Genomic DNA, 7776 nt, shown 5'->3' with positions numbered 1-7776 from the left:
ACCCTGTAGCAGCACCTCAAGAATTGAGCAACCCCGGATCCCTGCCGGTAAGCTAGCAAAAAGCCAAATATATATATATATATATATTCCATTCTTTTGTGTTTGTGGTAGTCTTATCCTAGCCGTAGGTAGTGTTCTATTGCATGAGTGCTAGGTGGGTATGTAATATTGTGAATCAGTTAGAAAGGAGAAATCCAACAAGTAGGGACCCTATACGTATACTCTCATCAATACCTTTCATTATGGGAGACCAAGCTACCCTATTAGAACAGGCCAACCTAGACCAGCAACAAAACCTTCCACCACCACCCCCTTCTCCTACTCTGAAAGACAGGTTCTACCCTGCTAGGACAACCCAACCTTCTTGTATAGTTCTAATACGAGCTCAGGGCAATAATTTTGAGCTCAAATCTCAGTTCATCATTATGTTGCCCCATTTCCATGGGCTAACCTTTGAGGATGCATACCTATTGCTCAGGGAATTTGAAGAGGTATGTGTCCTAATTAAAATCCAACAGCTTTCTGATGATGCTATTAAGCTTAAGTTCATCACTTTTACACTGAAAGACTAAGCTAAGAAGTGGTTGTATGGGTTACCCACAAATTCCATAACCATATGGGAACGATTCACAGTTGTCTTCCTCAAGAAGTTTTACCCAACTCACAAAACCAATAAGCTTAGAAGTGATATCCTTCAGTTTAGGCAAAAGCCTAGTGAGTCATTTTCCAAACTTATGGAGAGATTCAAGGATCTACTCCAAGAATGCCCTCACCATGGCCTAGACTTATGGCATTTATGTCAAATAATTTATGAGGGTATTGTTTACCCAACTAAACAAATGTTAGAGTCTATGTGCCCTGGGAGATTCACATCCTTCATAGATCAAAGAGAGGCATGGGAATTCTTACTTGACTTAGCTGACAAAACCCGTGAGTGGGAATCAACCTAAGAAAATAAAAGAATCATAGGAGGGAAAGGATATTTTGTGGATGGGTTGGTAGCCAAAGAAGCCCACTTGGATAGTCTAGTAAAAAAGATTGAGGCTATTGTTCCTAAAGAGCCATCATCAGTCAATTTGGTTAGGATGTGCAAGCCAGTCCCCTGGACATGTTATAGAAGAATGCCCCAACACCTCTCGGGGCACTTCCAATGAAAGTATTAATACCTTATATCATAATATTCCATATAGTAACACTTACAATCCATGGTGGAGAAAACACCCAAATTTCTCCTAGAACCAGGGCAACCAAGCAGAGCCTTCCAATTTCCATAATCAAGGTCAACCTAGACCCCAAAGTCCTCCCTTTGCACAACAGCCTTTTGCCCAGAATACTTTTCCTAGGACAAATGTAGGACCTTAAGCTAGTTTTCCTAGGCCCCCTCTCCTATCATCTTATCAACAACCCCCTGGGTTTACCAACATTGGAGAGGCAAGCAGATTAAGTGACTTAGAAAAGAATATGACCCTCCGCATGATAAACCATCAAAATCTTACGAGAGAACTCTCCCAAGTTGTCTCAATTTGACTAGATGTTAGAGAGGATAGCTGGACATGAATACTATTATTTTTTTGATGGATACTCCAGCTATAACTAGATCCCAATTGCTTTAGATGACCAACATAAGACCACTTTTACATGCCTGTATAGAACATTTGCTTTTAGGCATATGCCCTTTGGGCTTTACAATGCCCCTGCTACATTCCAATGATGCATCATAAATATCTTTTCTGACATGGTCTAAAAATATTTAGAAGTATTTATGGATGACTTTTCGATTCATGGGAATTCCTATTCTGAGTGTCTTCACCATCTTTCCCTAGTTTTGAAAAAGAATTTGGTTTTGAATAAAGAGAAATGCCATTTTATGTTTAAATCTAGTATTGTTTTAGGCCATGTAGCATCGAAGGAGGGAATTAAGGTAGATAGAACCAAAGTGGATTTAATTAATAATTTACCACCTCCCCAATCTGTTAAGGACGTCTGGTCTTTTCTGGGGCCATGCTTGCTTCTACAGAAGGTTTATTAAGAACTTTAGTTAGTTAGCCCGACCTCTCATTGCACTACTTGCCAAATATTAAACTTTTGAGTTTTCTAAAAAGTGCCTAGAATCATTCAGGAACCTTAAGAAGGAGTTGACCAATGCACCCATTATTCAACCACCTGTTTGGACTGAACCTTTTGAACTGATGTGTGATGCTTCAGATTTTGTCATAGGAGCGGTTTTGGGTCAAAGGATTGATAAGATGTCCACTATCATTTACTATGCTAGTAGGACCGTAAATGATGCACAACTCAACTATACAACCACTGAAAAAGAATTTTTAGTTGTTGTGTTTGCATTAGAAAAGTTTTGGTCTTACTTAGTTGGTTCATATATGGTGGTGTATATTGATCATTCAACTCTTAGATATCTTGTTCAGAAGAAGGATGCCAAAGCCCATCTCATTAGGTGGGTTTTACTTTTGTAAGAGTTTGATTTGGAAATTAGGGATAAGAAAGGAAGTGAAAACCTAGTTGTAGACCATTTATCCCAGCTTCCCAATTCCTTAACTATTGATTCTCCAATCAACGAGAATTTTCCATGTGATTTGTTACTTACAAGTGTCCAACGAACCATGGTTTGCTGACATTGTCAACTTTTTAGTTTCGAGTGTGACTCCAGATCATTGGTCCACCCAAGATAGGTATCGATTCCTTTCATAAGTTAAACATTTCTTTTGGGACGATCTTTATCTTTTTAAAGTTTATCTTGACCAAATTATCAGACGTTGTGTGCCAGATCATAAGCAGCATTTAGTTTTATTTTTTTGCCATGATCATGCATGTGGTGGACACTTTGGCCCTAAGAAGACTGCCATAAAGGTTCTCCAATGCAGATTTTAATGGCCTGCTCTTTTTTGAGATGCCTTTGATTTTTGAAAGGCTTGTCCTGCCTACCAGTCTTTTGGCCATGTCAATAAAAGGAACATGTTGCCTCTCAACCTTATTTTGGAAGTTGAGATCTTTGATGTGTGGGACATCGATTTCATGGGACCATTCCCTAACTCCTTTGAGAATTTGTACATACTTTTGGTTATCGATTATGTTTCTAAATGGATAGAGGCCATACCTTGTAAATCTAATGGCCACAAAGTGTTGGTCAAGTTTCTCAAAGAGAATAACTTTTCCTGCTTTGGTACACCACGTGCTATAATTAGTGATAGGGGTACTCATTTTTGTAACTGGCCTTTTGAATCCTCGATGAAAAAGTATGGGATCACCCATAAGTTAGCTACCCCTTATCACTCCCAAACTAGTGGCCAAGTGGAGGTGGCTAATAGGCAGATCAAACAAATCTTGGAGAAAACTGTTAATCCCAACCGTAAGGATTAGTCCCTTAGGCTCATTGATGCCTTATGGGCCCATCAGATTGCATTCAAGCCTGACCTTGGTCGGTCATCCTACTGTTTCGTGTATGGGAAGGCCTATCACTCGTTGAATTGGAGCATAAGGTGTAGAGCACTGCTCCCTAAACCCGGTTTATTGACTGATTGGTTCAGTTTGGTCACGCAGGGTCCGAACCGTCAAGGGTTGATGCAGGTGCCCTATGGTATATGACAGCAAGGGTGACATCAAATGTGGGATGGTCGGACAAGATTGAGCCGGTGCCCAAGGTGGTTTTCATGCCTAAGCCATGCCCTTGCATGTATCATAAGGCCATGTATGAGTAGGGAAGGTATGTTATCATATTGGATAATGAGAACTTGGTCCACAACGAGTGGCGGGAGTGAGATACGCATTAAGAACCCATTTCTCACCAAAATACAGCAAGGTTGGCCTTGTTTTGGCCAACTGGTGGGTGCGACCCCTCAGTGTGACCCACTTGTAGGAAAATGTGTGCCCCAACAAACCCAACTTGGGTGAGCATGCGTATTTCGGGTTCCCCATCATAATGAAGTCACATATGCCCGATATTGCTGGTTATTTTGGCCGGTATCACTATTTAAAGTGTTTTGGACCATAGAAGGACAAAACCAAATAGATCTTAGTAGATATTTATAACCCAAGGTATAAATAGCTTTTACTCCTCTCTCTCTCCCATTTATGATTTCAGCAAGAGTTTGGTGGAGAGTAGGAGTAAAGAAGAGGGAGAAAAGAGGGATGAGGAGAGAAGGAAGAGGGAAGAAGTGTTCCCCTTGATTTCCAAGGCCATGCTTCCCTTTTTGTCGCCAGAATAGTGATCGGCGCCTTGAGATCTATGTATTAAGGTAACACCATAAACCCTCGGAATATGATGAAACCCTCTTGTGTGTGGTCAAATCAAAGGGTGAATAGAAACTTTATGTGATTTCTTTAAAGGTTTAAGGAAGGAAACCGAGATTTGAAAGTATTTTAGTGACATTTTGAGTTGGGAAAGAGGATCCTAAGTTTTGAGGGTTTCTTGAGCTAAGGTATGATTTTGTTCCCAAAAACCTTGGTTGAACTTCGATCTATGATATAATTAGGTGGAAGAAGCCAAAATGTGTGAGAAATGAGGTTGGAACAACCCCCTTGGGTTCCCAAGAGGTGGGATGAAGAAGAGAAGAAGTTCAACACAACCTGCTGAACATTGGTGGGTAGCATCGGCGGGTAACTAGACCCACCAGTGTGACCCCCCAGTCTTACTTGGGCTTCGAAGCCTACGGGCGGGTAAGACCGATGGGTACCTAGAACCGCCAGTATAACCCACCGATCCTGACTGGGCTTCGGGGTCCTACCGACAGGTCTATACCGGCGGGTACTAGACCCATTAGTAGTAACCCACCGGTTTTGAGTTAACCCCGAGGTCCTACCGGCAGGTAGGACCGGCGATTACCAGACCCATCAATAGAACCCGTCAGTGTGTGTCTAAGTGTTGTCTGCCTGGGCAGTTTGCACAGTGGGTCCTCCTACCCACTTGTATGACTCACTTGTGGCTCAAATGAGCTCCGTTTGAACTCAAACTCATCGACAGTCTCCTTCGCATTATTCAACGCATTGAGACCATATCTTTCATTGTTTTATGGTCCCAAAATGGACATATTCTAAGTTTCTTATCTGTATTAGGTTTCGAGAAATTCGTATTCACACTCTGAATCTTACCCATATCGTGTGCGCATATTCTTGTACAAGAATAAGTTAGTAGGGAGAGGATGTTGATTTTATTTTGAAAATGTTTATTGCATCATCTTCATTTCATATATTATCTTGTCATTTATAAATGCCATTTTCATGCATATGCTTGTCTACTGCTGGATGCATTTAGAAATGGTGATGCTGTATCTTTAAATTCCAAACACTTATTACTTGCTTTGAATTATGTGCATGGATTATTCGATTGTGGAATGATGATGATTAGTCGAACATGTGATGAATTGCTAGATTAGATGCCGTAGTCGGCTTGGAAACAAATACATTGGTACATCGTGGAATGGGACACGAAAGTACTATGTAGTCGTACTATCTCATGTAGGCGCATGCAGTCTAGGATTGACATTCCCTCGTGCTACAACCCTTCCCAACAGGGGGTTAGGTGTTGGGTTATCACTGGGGGGAAGGGTCGGTCACGGACCACTGTGGTGGTTAGAAGTATGCCTAACTGATCATTAGGACAATTAGAAACCTTGGTGATATATTAAACGGTCGAGCGTACTGCATTTATTTTCTGTTGTGGTTCGGCCACGATTTCCTTTTATGCTGTGGTTCGACCACGATTTACATTTCTACTTTGGTTCGGCCATGATTTACTTTTCTGAGTACTCACGGTCAGCCCTCTCTAACAACCCTATGAGTGTATCAAGGGATGGAGAATGCATCTCATACCTGAGGCATACACACACTGTGTTTGTGAGTAGAACGTAACATATGACTTAGTAATGTTTCCTAGGTGGATAGGCCTAAAATGAATCTTATGCATGTAGTATTATTTAAAATGCAATTGCTTGTAACAGTCTTTCTTTCCATTTACAAAGCTATCGAGCTCACTCCTCGTGTACACACCTTTTTAGATTATTTTGTAGGTTTTTCGATAGAGGAACAAGTGCCGGGGTCCACTGAAGAATCTCCAGTGGGAGATTAGTGGGTCCCGGAATGATTTGATCACAGAGTTGGATGCCGGTGCGAGAGTTGTGTTGTGGGGCAACAATAGCTAATACCAAACACAATTCTTCTTTTTTATTCTTTTGGCATATTCCTCTTTTTGTGCTCTCGATAATTAGATTGTTATTTCTTATGTAAATATCATGCCTACGGGCCCACATGTAAATATACTATGTATAACAATTTAGGTATCAAGAGTAAGTGGGGAAATATACAGGTATATACATATGACAAGACTTCCATTGAATTACATTATTATAATTCCATATTATATGTGGCTTGTTGTATTGTGGTTCCTGTATTAGATGATCCTGGTGGTTTTGGGTTACCCAGAGGGAACCCGGTCACTAGTTCGGTTCTATGTGAACGGGGCATGACATAAGGCCTTTTGGGCCATCAAGAAGCTCAACTTTGATTTGTCTGATGCGGGTATTCATCGTAGGCTCCAACTATCTGAGTTGAAGGAACTTAGGAATGATTCCTATGAAAGTTCTAGGATTTACAAGGAAAAGACCAAAGCCTTCTATGATAAGCACATGTTGCTCAAATCTTTTGCAATTGGTAATAAGGTCTTATTATACAACTCATGATTGCACTTTTTCCCTGGTAAGCTTAGATCCCGATGGGATGACCTGTTTATTGTACATAATGTATATCCCCATGGGGCTGTGGTGATTCTGAATCCAAGAATAGGGGTAATTTTGAAGATTAATGGTTAGCATTTAAAACCTTTCCTTGAGCTTCCTACTACTGCTAGTGAAGGGGTTATGGATCTTTATGAACCTCTTTACACAAATGACTAACTTTTAACCAGGTATGACACCCTTGCATTGTCTTTGTTTTTAATTCTTTCCATGCATTATATTACATGACTTAAGTGTGGGGGAGGGAAGGCAGTTTTTTTTTTCCCTTTGTTTGTGTTTGTTTTTGAGCTTACTAAGGATGAAGTCCTACTTTAGGTTTTGGCTAATGATCATACCATTCAGTTGCTTGATGTATGAAAGTAAGAGTTTTGATTAAGATACCCATCTTGAATGCATAAAAACCTATGAGAAAAAGAAACAAGCCAGTGTCTTGAGGTGGGACTCTCTTTTGAAAAATAAGAGACCCTTGTTTTAAGGTGTTGGACCATATGTAAGTCTGTGGTTACCTTATACTCTTGATTTGGAGTTGAGACCTTCTTTTTAGATTGGCATGAGTTTACAAATATATAATTTTAAATGAAGTGTGGAAAGTGATTTTAAAGTTGATTTCCTTCGAACTAGACAAGGCATTGCGCCTAAGGAAGCGGGGTGTCTTGATCGAAACTCTTAGGGAAGAACTTTCTGAAAGAACTCTGGCATCACTATCTATATGGGCATATGCAAAAAGCGAAACTATATAGTATCTTGGGTGTCTAGTGTTTGCTCCACCATGTCATTCAGGTCAACAGTAGTGGAGTAGGATAGAGTTTACTAAAAAAAAAAAAAAAAAAGAAAGAAAACTACACAGCAGGAATGTATGTGCAAATGTCATCAATGCCTTGGTAATATGTTTAGTCGAAAACACTCCAATGCCTTAGTCCTTGGTTCCCTATTACCTCATAAGTGGTTTTGCCTTAAGATAAGGATGTTTTGGAAGAAACAAAGTGAGTTCCGAGTTAAGAAATATGCTAGTATCTGGACTTGATTTGGGGTA

The 7776-nt window shown here is 40.3% G+C and overlaps 1 non-coding gene across 1 annotated transcript; it reads right to left on the bottom strand.

Annotated features, from left to right (window-relative positions):
* Positions 1–674: 674 nt before the first annotated feature.
* LOC122058517 lies at positions 675–781 on the bottom strand. Its single transcript, XR_006133813.1, has one exon. It is a non-coding gene; the product is annotated as a small nucleolar RNA R71 (small nucleolar RNA).
* Positions 782–7776: the final 6995 nt, after the last annotated feature.

The sequence above is a fragment of the Macadamia integrifolia genome, chromosome 12 (genome assembly GCF_013358625.1).
Source record: "Macadamia integrifolia cultivar HAES 741 chromosome 12, SCU_Mint_v3, whole genome shotgun sequence".
In the NCBI taxonomy this organism is placed as follows: domain Eukaryota; kingdom Viridiplantae; phylum Streptophyta; class Magnoliopsida; order Proteales; family Proteaceae; genus Macadamia; species Macadamia integrifolia.
This window is presented reverse-complemented; position numbering and strand designations above follow the sequence as displayed.